This window comes from Bombina bombina, chromosome 1, assembly GCF_027579735.1.
Source record: "Bombina bombina isolate aBomBom1 chromosome 1, aBomBom1.pri, whole genome shotgun sequence".
Lineage (NCBI taxonomy): Eukaryota > Metazoa > Chordata > Amphibia > Anura > Bombinatoridae > Bombina > Bombina bombina.
The window spans coordinates 1171179473-1171191909 of NC_069499.1; positions in this window are offsets into that span (position 1 = coordinate 1171179473).

The following is a 12437-nucleotide window of genomic DNA, read 5'->3' on the forward strand; positions in this document are numbered from 1 at the left end:
GGAATGTAATATATATATATATATATATATATATATATATATATATATATATATATATATACACACACATATCTGCCAAAAGGGCACCTACCATTTGTGTATTGAGGAGGAATCTGCTTGGTTTTAAATATAGAATTTCTACAGCATTGACAAATAATACATTGCTGCTAAAAAAATTGTGTTTTTATGTACCCCTGGACCCACCATACAACTACTACCACACTTAAGTTACAATACGAAATTGCACAAAGAAATAAAAAACATTTGCTAAGTAAGTCCTACCTCCTCTGCAAATGAAAGTGATCTGCCGTCTGACTCAGGCACACACTGTACAAACAAAGTGCCAAGTCTGTCTCACACTGTGCATAGTGGTTTAGTGCAAATGTTAATACTTTACACATTGTAATAACATTTCCCATGTTAGTTCTTGCCTCATGGGCCCCCCCTGGCCCATTGGGCCCCTGACAGGAGTCACCCCTGTCACCCCCTGATGGCGGCCCTGCTGCTCAGCTCACACATTGATAAATATGCCCCTTGGAGTTAAAGTGAATGTCAACTTTCACGAATGAAAGCCCTGATTTTAAAAATACTATTAAAAACAGGGGCACTTTACCCATAAATTCACCTACTAATAAACAAGTGCTTTCCGTGGTCTGAACCAAAAAATAGCTTAAATGCCTTCTTTTTCAAATAAAGAAAGCAAGAGAATGAAGAAAAATTGATAATAGGAGTAAATTAGAAAGTTGTTTAAAATTGCATGCTCTATCTGAATCACGAAAGAAAAAAATTTGGGTTCAGTGTCTTTTTAACATTTCTTCCTAGCAAGCGTGGAATACCGGAGCAGTGATTCCCTCGCCTCCAGGTCGTCTCTTCTTACATCAGAAATGACAAATCTGGCTTCCTCCAATAACGGCTTCCACACCCAGAGCAAACTTTTCCTGAGCCCACGCTGTGATTGGAGGAAGCCTGATTCATCATTTCTGAAGAAAGAAGAGACGTCCTGGGGGCGGAGGAATCGCTGCTCCGGTGTTCCACGCTTGCTAGGAATAAAAGTTAAAGGGACACTGAACCCAAATTTTTTCTTTCGTAATTCAGAAAGAGCATTCAATTTTAAACAACTTTCTAATTTACTCCTATTATCAATTTTCTTCATTCTCTTGCTTTCTTTATTTGAAATTTTTTTGGTTCAGCACCATGGAAAGCACTTGTTTATTGGTAGGTGAATTTACCCACCAATCTGCAAGAACAACACAATGGGGCATATTTATCAAGCTCCGTATGGAGCTTGATGCCCCGTGTTTCTGGCGAGTCTGCAGGCTTGCCAGAAACAGCAGTTATGAAGCAGCGGTCACAAAGACCGCTGCTCAGAGCAGGCGGAGTCTGCAGGGGTGGCGTTGCACCGCACTGTCGGATCAGGTCCGCCAGACTTGCATAAATAGGGGCCAATGTGTTCACCAAACATGGGCCGGCATCTAAACTTACATTCTTGCATTTCAAATAAAGAAACCAAGAGAATGAAAAGAATTTGATAATAGGAGTAAATTAGAAAGTTGCTTAAAATTGTATGCTCTATCTGAATCACGATAGAAAAAAATTTAGGTTCAGTGTCCCTTTAAGTATTTTAAAAGAACCGCTTCAATGTAAACTTTCATGAATGAAAGTGCCCCTGTTTTTAATAGTATTTTTCATCCGTGAAAGTTGACATTCACTTTAAGTGCTACTGATCTAGTAAACTTGTCCAAAATGTAAGACAAAAGCTGGCAAAAAAGAGTTTTTAGCATTACCAAGATTCTGTTTGGTCTTTTTCTCTAAAAGGTTTTTAATTACTTTATTTTAAAAACACAAATAAATTAATTTTCTAGATGCTACATCTGTACCAATCTATAAATATGTATAATTTTTCTCTGATATAATAGAAAAATAGGAAACTGCACCCTTTTTTACTTAAAGGGACAGTCTAGTCAAAATTAAACTTTCATGATTCAGATGGGGCATGCAATTTTAAAAGCTTTCCAATTTACTTTTATCATCAAATTAGCTTTGTTCTTTTGGTATTCTTTGTTGAAAGATTAACCTAGGTAGGTTCATGTGCTAATTTCTAAGACATTGAAGGCTGACTCTCACCTTAGTGTAATTTCACAGCTAGACAGTGTTAGTCCATGGGGTCTATTTATGAAGCAGCGGATGCTGAATCAGACCCAGTCCGCTTTAGTTCCGGCTGAAGGGGAAGTTAAGAAGCAGTGGTCCTAGGACCGCTGCTCCTTAACTCGTCCGTCACCTCTGAGGTGGTGGACAGCAATCCACCCGATCGAATACGATTGGGTTGATTGACACCCACTGTGGTATTGCACCAGCAGTTCACAAGAACTGCTGATGCAATGCTAAATGCCGACAGCGTATACTGTCAGCATTTATCGACGTGCTTCGAACATGATCCACTATATCAGATCATGTTCGTCCGCACATTAATAAATGGACCCCCATGTGTTCTATGCAGATAACATTGTGCTCACTCCCGTGAAGTTATAAATTAGTACTGATTGGCTAAAACACAAGTCTGTAAAAAAACCCTGAGATAAGGGGCAGTCTGCAGAGGCTTAGATACAAGGTAATCGTAGAGGTAAAAATTGTATTAATAGTCTTGGTTATGCAAAACTGGGGAATGGGTAATAAAGGGTTTATCTATCTTTTTAAACAATAAACATTTTCGAGTAGACTGTCCCTTTAAGCATGAGCGAGAGCCTTTATTTAGGTTACTCCTGTCCCTTTTTTTTTCTGGCTTTATCTAAATTTCTTCAACTATACCCATCAAACTGAGGATAAAAATAAATATTAATGATGAAAATGTACTATTTAAAAAGACACCAATCAAATCCTTTTGCAAAAAAGTTATATATAGGATTCTCAAGGCAGAGTTCGATGGTCTGTGGACTGGTTCTTGAAGTGGGGAGACATGTCAAATCAAGTTGAGGGCAAATAGCAGACTGGGATAATAAATCCAAAGTTATAGCACAATGGTTAGATTCATAAATGGCCAAAAGTATGTGCACATCACTTAGATATTTCAGCCACATTCATTGCTAACAGCTGCATTAAATCCAGCACATAGCCATGAAATCTGCACAGACAAGCATTGGGTCGTATTGAAGAGCTCAGTGACTTTAAAAGCGGCACCTTTACCACAAGTCAGATTGTGAATATTTCTGCCCTACTAGACCTACCTTAGTCAACTATTAGTGCTATTATTGTGAAGTAGAAGTGTCTAAGTGCAACAACACCCCAGCCACAAAGTGGTAGAAAACACAAACGTACATAGCAGGGCTGCCTATTGCTGAAGGCTGTAGCCAGTAAAAATGGCCTATCATCAGTTGCATCACTCTACAGCATTCCAATGATGGCAGCATCATAAGCACAAGAACTTCATGAAATGGGTTTCCATGGCCGAGCAGCTGTACACAAGCCTCAGATCAAAATGCGCAATGCCAAGTGTTGGTTGGAATGGGCTCCAGAGCAGTGGGAATGTGTTCTCTGGAGTGGTAAATCATACTTAACTATCTGGAAGTCTGACAGAAGAATTTGGGTTTGTCAGATACCAGGAGAACTCTACCTACCAGAATGCCCAGGGTCTACTGTAAAGTTTGGTGGAGGAGGGATATGTGGTCTGGGATGTTTTTCAGGGTTTGGACTGGCCTCTTAGTTCTAGTAAAGAGTCATTTTAATACTACAGAATGTAAAAACATTTTAGACAGATGGGTGCTTCTAACTTTGTGGCAACAGTTGGGGAAGGCCTTTCCTGTTCCAGCATAACTGTGCACAAAGCGAGGTCCATGAGGACATGATTTGTTTGGCTTGGAGAAACTCAAATGGCGTGCAAAGAGCTCTGATTTCAATTCTATTGAACACTTTTGGGATGAATTAGAATGCAGATTGTGAGCCAGACCTTCTTGTCCAACATTAGTTCCTGACCTCATAAATTAACTTTTGACTAAATGAGCACAAATTTCCACAAAAACACTCCAATTTTTTTGGAAAGCCTTCCCAGATAAGTGACTGCTATTATAGCCTCAATGGGGACCAACTTCGTATTAATTAACCCCGGATTTAGTAATGGGATGTCCAACAAGTTAATTCCGCTTTAATGGCTAGGTGTCCACATAAAGTTGCCATAGTGTAGGTAAAGAAATTGGTCTGTGTAAAAATACAATTATAGTTGAGGGCATATATGCTTGATCTATCTATTCACTAACAACGCAAAATCATTATGTATTCTGTATTCTTAAATGTAGTACTGTACACAAAATACAATTTACTCTTCACCTAATAAATAATGTTCATCTGTTATCTGTGAACTAGACTGCACTGCCTATGTCAGTTTGTCCTAAAGAGAAATATAATATAAATGCATTATTGAGCTACAGAACTTTCAATGACAAACCATTTTTATGTTCTTTATTGCATCTGTCCCCATATCTAGATGGGCTAGGATTTAATTCAGTAAAAATAACAACCATGACTGTATTATGTGAGCAGCCACTCTACCTTATTATTTAGTTTGTGCTCATAAACAATAGTAATAATGAAATCAGTATTTTACAAGAGTATTTTATGAGTTACTAGAGGGACCTCAGCTGGTGCTATTGACGAGTTTGTAGAAGGAGCTAAAAGCCACGGCACAGACAGTTACACAACATCAAACTCATTTTTAGATTTACATTTGTTTAGGAAAAAACTAACTAAAGTTAAATGCAATATTTCATTACCAGCCTTAGGTTTCCCACAAATGGGTTAAAAACAACTAAAGTCCCATTTGGATGCAGAAAACATTGCAAGTCCTGAGAAGGACTAGGTTGCTGAATGGTAGCTATGTGAAACTACTGCTCCTGATTGACTCCTCTGCAATGTTATGCTCAGGAGCTGCAATGCTTGCAACACCTGAGGGGGGACTTTACCTACCTTTACCTGTTGTGGGGATTGAATACATAGTAGTCTAAAGTCAATAATGCAATGTTCTACTAAATAAGATGTGTTATATCTAGTAAAAGTCAATGTCATTTTACGTATCTTTTAGAGAGTCCACAACCTACTGTAAAAATGCACGTCCTACAAAAATGAAAGTGTTTTCACAATCACTCACATGCATTTCTGCCCATTAGCAGACCTACTCAACAGAGGGCCCTGATGCAAAGGCCTTGCCCCATAAGTAACTCAGTAATAAGTAATAGTAGTAATATACATGCTGCTCTGTGAATCTGAGTAGATAGATAGATAAGTAGATAGATACTGTAGATGATAGATAGATAGATAGATAGATAGATAGATAGATAGATAGATGATAGATTTAGCACATGGCTATATATAATAGACTGGGTGCTATGGGCCCCCCAGCATTTGGCCCCTGGTGCCACTGCACCTGCTGCATCAATGGTAGTTCCGCCCCTGTTTCTGGCAAACTCTCATTCAGAAGTTGACAACTTTCCCAAGCTCCTGCTACTTGGTACATTGTTTTAAAGGTGCATTTGATTGCAAAAAAATATTTATTATTCTTCATGTTCATTAGTTAGCAAGGGAGACTACATGCTGTAGTCTTTAAGAGTTCAAAGGTCAACCGAGAATCAACAAGCTCATATCCTTAACAATTAAAGTGAATATTGATACAATCACTGAGCAAGATTACAAGTTGTGCGGTATGACTTTTGAGCTAATCAGCCAATAGGATTTAAGCAGCTCTTATCCTATTTATCCCTTTGGAGAGATACTCACATATTATGGAGCACACTATAGTGCTAATGAGACCTGCTGGGTATATTGTAGTGGCCCAGCGCACATAACACTCTGGCAAGCAATGGATGATTGTTGAAAATAGAAAATAGGAGACTTCAGAAATGTATAAAAATATTCTTTATAAAAATAAATAAATGAACATAAAAATAATCAGTAAAACACGCTACGCGTTTCTCAGAGCTCACCACTCTGTTTCCTCAGGCAAGTTATACTGATCTATGATAATACCACACACACCCTTAGCATCATTCACAATCAACGTTCACTTCGATTATAATTCATAATTATATAATTGTACTATATTTAATATTTCACATAAGAATTACACAAGTTATATTTAGTTATGTAGAATAATATCACATAAGCCCATAAGAATAGATTCATATTACATATATGGTTACTATAAATATTTACCATATATTAATACACTCACAATTATAGTCTTTTTCACCATATAGTTCACATTAGTAAATATATACCACATATCTCAGTATATACATATAACAATTATATACATAAAAATTAAAAAGAGTTAGCGAACTCTAATATTCTTCATACATAACAATTGTAAAAAGTCAATACACTTTAATAGTAGTTATGCATCTGGTTTGTTATCATTCAGTAACTTGGTATGTCCATTATATTATCATGCACACTAAAGTCACCTCACTATCATTTTTTTCCTTATAGGATATATATATCATATTCATAAACAAATATTTTATTTTATATAGTAGGTTGTTTAATTTTGGGAAGTGACCGCTACTGAGTCCAAAAGGGACCGACGTTTAGATTCTGCAACATAACATAGAAAACACTGCATATGTATTATAACTTTAAAAAGCTTAGCAGACATTCTATTACTAGTAGAGTTAAGATAACAGCATAGATTAGCTCACGAGGATATAGAATATATATATATATCTGTTACAGATAACCGCAAAAGAACATTGGTTGACACGGACACACCTCTATGAAAATGGGAAACAAAAACATTTTCTATAGTTTAGCACCAATATAGAGACTATAATAGATTTTTTCTCTATTCAGTTTATGACTCAAAATTAGAAATTAACTCCATTCGACTTGATATTTTGAAAGTCTTTCACTTTAGATACAACAAACAAATCATAAGATTAGCACTAACATTTACATGGCCGGATATTCAGCCCGTTCTATGACAGCTGTACAGGCTTAAGGCTTCACTGACAAGATCAGCGCTTACTACAAACATAGAGAACTATAAGCTTTAACTGATTGGCCCAATTTAAAATAGACAGAGGGATTGGATAACATGCACACACCTCTGTATTGTATTGGTCATCTAGCGCACAATACTGCAGATACAGATCAGCATCGGTATATACTGAAACTACTTACGACCAGTTCCGGTAGGAAGCGTATCAAATTTAAAGAGTACAACTTTAGAATAACACAGTAAATTTCGTCAATTTCAAAAGACAGGGCAAAGATTCTAAGATGGGGCCCAAAGGTATAGCGTCAAATGACATGCACCCATAAGTTATGTTTCACATACATTGCATTACGAGATGGGTGTAACGCCACGAATAAGAAGATAAAGCTGAGTTTCATATACTTATGTATATTTTGAGAAAATCTATAGGGCAAATAAACAACACAGCTTTATGTATTGGGATTCGCAAGGATTTTGGTTTATGAATCTAGTTGTCTTAATGAATGGGCTCTCTACTTTCATATATGATGATGATATTTCGTTACATTGTATAAATAATTTAACTGATGTTACATTATATACGAAGTGTATTTACCAGATCTCTGTATAAAATGTACCATATATGTTGTATACTCCATTTGGGAAATGTTAGGTGGAGCCAGAAAGGTTGTTATGGAAACACTTGCATGAGCTAATTAAAAAGGTGTGCAATGGGTTTAACTGATATCCCAATTAGCCTTTGGGGTATAAATAGGAGACTTTATCATAGATCAGTATAACTTGCCTGAGGAAACAGAGTGGTGAGCTCTGAGAAACGCGTAGCGTGTTTTACTGATTATTTTTATGTTCATTTATTTATTTTTATAAAGAATATTTTTATACATTTCTGAAGTCTCCTATTTTCTATTTTCAACAATCATCCATTGCTTGCCAGAGTGTTATGTGCGCTGGGCCACTACAATATACCCAGCAGGTCTCATTAGCACTATAGTGTGCTCCATAATATGTGAGTATCTCTCCAAAGGGATAAGTTGGGGTTTTAAACTGTACTGACTGATCTGCACTAGGAGTCGCCCTCTGTATACCATTCCATTTTTTCAGACTTCTATCATTCAAGAGGAGCTGCCCTGCTTATGGTGCACAGTTAACTGGGACACTGATAAGTTTCCAGACCGCTTACCTAGGCATTATCGTTGCCTTTACCAGATGTGAGTATAAAATCTTCATACATTTATCATCTATTTGTATATAAATTGGCTACACTAGGAGGCGCCCTTTCTTTTTTGTCTCACTCTTATCCTATTGGCTGATTTGAATTTTTCAGCCAATAGGAATGCAAGGGTACACCAATATAAAATGGGTACTTTGCATTCAATTTTCAGTGTGCGGCAGCTGATCGATCGCATGAAGAGGACCTCCGTGTCACCAGGATGAAGATGGAAGATGATCCCGCGCTGGATGAAGATGGAGCCACCTAGATGAAGACCTTTCGTCGCTGGGAAGAAGATGGATCGCTGGACTTCAGCAATAGTGAGTACCTATTTTGGGGTAAGTGTTAGTTTTTTTGGGTGGGTTTTTTTTTGATTAGGGCTTTTTTTTTATTTTTATGGGCTACGAAAAAGAGCTTATTGACCATACAAATGCCCTTTTCGGGGCAATGGGTAGATTCGTTTTTTTTAACTCGTTTTTTTTATTTGGGGGGGGGGGGTTGGGAGTTTTGGGGGTTGTAAAGTTAGGGGGTACTTTGTTTTTTTTCCAGGGCAAAAGAGCTGTTAACTTTAGGGCAATGCCCTACAAAATGCCCTTTTAAGGGTTATTGGTAGTTTATTGTTAGATTAGGGTTTTTTTTTAATTTTGGGGTGTTTTTTTAATGGGGGTATTAGAATAGGAATAACTTTGTTTATTTTGGATAATTTTGTTTGTTATTTTCTGTAATGTTCATTTTTTAATTTTGTAATGTTAGGTTTTTTTTTTTAGTTTAAGCTTAGTTTTTTTTTTAACAGGTAAGTTTCTATTTATTTTAAGGTAGTCAGTATATTGTAACTTTAATTAGGGGGTGTTAGGTTTAGGGGTTTATAGTTTAATTTAGGTAGTCGCGATGTGGGGGAATGGCGGATTAGGGGTTAATAGGTTTATTTAGGTAGTGTCAATGTGGGGGGATGGTGGTTTAGGGGTTAATATGTTTGTTTAGGTAGTCTCAATGTGTTAGGACGGCGGTTTAGGGATTAATAGGTTTATTTTAGTAGTCGCGATGTGGGGGGATGACGGTTTAGGGGTTAATACTTTATTTTATTAGTTAAGATGTGAAGGGACGGTGGGTTAGGGGTTATTAGACTAGGGTGTTAAGTTTTTTATAAACTTTCTTTTCTCCACAGACTTCAATGGGGAATGCAAAAGCGATTTTGCAATCGTAGGTGTTATGTTTTTTTCTAACATTTTTCTCCTTTGACATCTATGGGGGAATACGTGCACGAGTACGCCAATAAGTGTAACATATGACAAAAGTAAACCTCATCTCTATTTTACTTACTAAAAACATAATTTTGTATTCATTTGCTGAAAATTACAATAAGCTAGTCACTAAACCATTTAAACTCTCTATTACTAGCAATGATTTGCTGCAGGCCGAAGCAATCACCTGCCATTTTTTTATCTACAAGGGTTAGAATGATTTATATTCTAGAGAGGTGCTACGGTTTTCTGAATGCCTCAAGTAGAAATTGAACTGATAAATGTGTTAGGTTTGCTTCAAAATTCAATATTCAGTGTTCTGAAGTAAATTCGGTCCTGCAAAAGAACATAAAAGATTTTAAGGAAACTTATATATACTTTTATTAAAAGAAACAGATTTTTTTTAAATGCAGTTTTTCAAACTACCATATTTTTTAAAATTGAAATGTTTGAAAATTGATTGAAATAGGTTGAAGAAATTAACAATTTAATTATATTATGCAATAAGGGTAAATAAATGTGCAGTGAAGATTATTGGTACATAAGGTTTACTAGTAAACATTTTTAATCTGTATCTACTTCTATCATGTCAATAATCAATTTAAAACTACTAAAGACATCCTGATTTGTCATAAACCTTTAATTTTTGAACCCTTAAGCCAGAATGACGTATATATACTTCATGTGGTACTTTGCGTATTCTACCACACACCATATATATATATATATATATATATTTTTTTTTTTTTAAAAGAATGCCAGCTTGAGGTTTTCCTGTATTTGCTCACAAGTAATGATTGGATCCCTTTATGAATAATGTGGTGACCCAATCAGTGCACGGTAATCTAGAAAATTTAAATAGAACAAAGAATGTGTAGTAGATTATACCCGGCACAAACTTATATCCGGCTAATTATTCCTCATACTGTGTCACAAAGAACGAGACAGACCCAGATTGCGTTCAAAAGAAAAAATATTTATATAACTTAGACCAGATACAACTGACAGTCAGCTTATATTATTCAAAAGCAAGAACTAGGACTAAGTGCTAAAGAATGGGGTAACCCAAAGGCCAATTATTATAGACTAATAATTATTCATGCAATACAAATCAAAATGCAATATCAATGGCATGTATAGGGTATCACAATAACCACATATTTATTCTCTTCAACGGACTATAAGCACATCGGAAAAATGTCCCAATCATATAGTGCAATGGCTTTGCTTTAATATCTCATAGTCCTTAAACTCATTTTCCCATAAGAGAGAATAACCAAAATTAGGGAGTCTTAAGTATGGCAGTTAGTCTCACCAAATTTTAGATTTCCTCCTTAAATTCTTAGCTCCGGTTACTGTACCAAAATTAGCTTGCACACTCCACCGGATCCTCGTGCTGCAGTCGGCTATGATCGCCGTCAACCTTGTTTGTTGGATACTGCACACAGACCCTCCTCCGGCTACGTTACCGAGCTTGGTTAGTGTCAATCACCGGATCCTCGTGCTGCAGTCGGCTCTTGACGCCATCAACCTTGTTTGTATACGTCTGAGCTGCAGGAAACTCCAGCAGTCTTGGCTGTTAAGTTACAGCCGAGAGCTGGATTTTCTGAGTTCCAGGAATCTGCCGTATATCGAACCTGAGCAAGATAGGTGCCCCAATTCCATATGAAGACGGATGCAAGATTGTTACAGATGGTGTGTCACTGTATGTAACGATCATCTGCTTGGGCCGGCAGGTGGTGTGGGGGGGAATCCGGTAGGCGTATGGGTGGTCCAGCAGTGGAGGGAGATGGAGGGAGTGGGATGGCCCTAAAGTGCAGAAAAAAAAAAAATAAAGGGAGAGGTAACGAGGAGTAGCTACACCACAGAAAAAAGGTGGATGGGTGTCCCTAACTAAGGATCGCCGGAGGAGGGGATGAGGGGAGACCACTGAACTACAGAAAAATATATATACTAAAGATGGCGGCAAGTAGTGGGAGGGGGGTTAGATAGCTATTTGGGGGGATCAGGGCAGTGGGAGGGTTGAGGAGGATCACCAGAAAAATAAATATACAAAAAAAAATATTATTAAAAAAAACAAACTAAACTGCATATTGGCAAACGGTCTGCCAGTACCTAAGATGGTGGTGACCAGTGGGTGGTGAGTGAGGGAAGAGAGCTGTTTGGGAGGAATCAGGGGGTGGGAAGTGTCAGGTGGGAGGGTAATCTCTACACTAAAAATTAACCTTACAAGCTACCTGATTAACCCGTTCACTGCCGAGAATAATAGAAGCATGGTATGCAGCTGCAAAAGTAAAGTCCAAAAAGCAATGGCAAAGTCATGTATGTCTGCTATTTCTAAACAAAGGGGATCCCAGAGAAGCTTTTACAATAATTTGTACCACGATTGATATGTAAATAATTTCATTAAGAAACCCAAACGCCTAGATTACGAGTCTTGCGTCGGCCTTAAAAAGCAGCGTTGAGGGGTCCCAACGCTGCTTTTTAATGCCCGCTGGTATTACGAGTCAGGCAGGTACAGGTGTGCCGCTCACTTTTTTTCTGCAATTTTAGCATACCGCAAATCCCCTTACGTCAATTGCGTATCCTATCTTTTTAATGAGATTTGCCTAACGCCGGTATTCCGATTGCTGGAAAAAGTGAGCGGTAGACCCTCTCCTGTCCAGACTCCTACAGCATTTAAAAGTCAATAGTTAAGAGTTTTATGGGCTAACGCTGTAACATAAAACTCTTAACTAAAGTGCTAAAAGTACACTAACACTTAATATAATACTACAATTAATTAAATTATTCCTATTTAAAACTAAATAATTACCTGTAAAATAAACCCTAACCTAAGTTACAATTATACCTAACACTACACTATAATTAAATTCATTACCTAAACTAACTACAATTAATTACAATTAAATTAAATAAACTAAATTACGACAAACACTAAATTACAGAAAATAAAAAAGAAATAACAAATTTTTAAACTAATTACTCCTAATCTAATCCCCCTAATAAA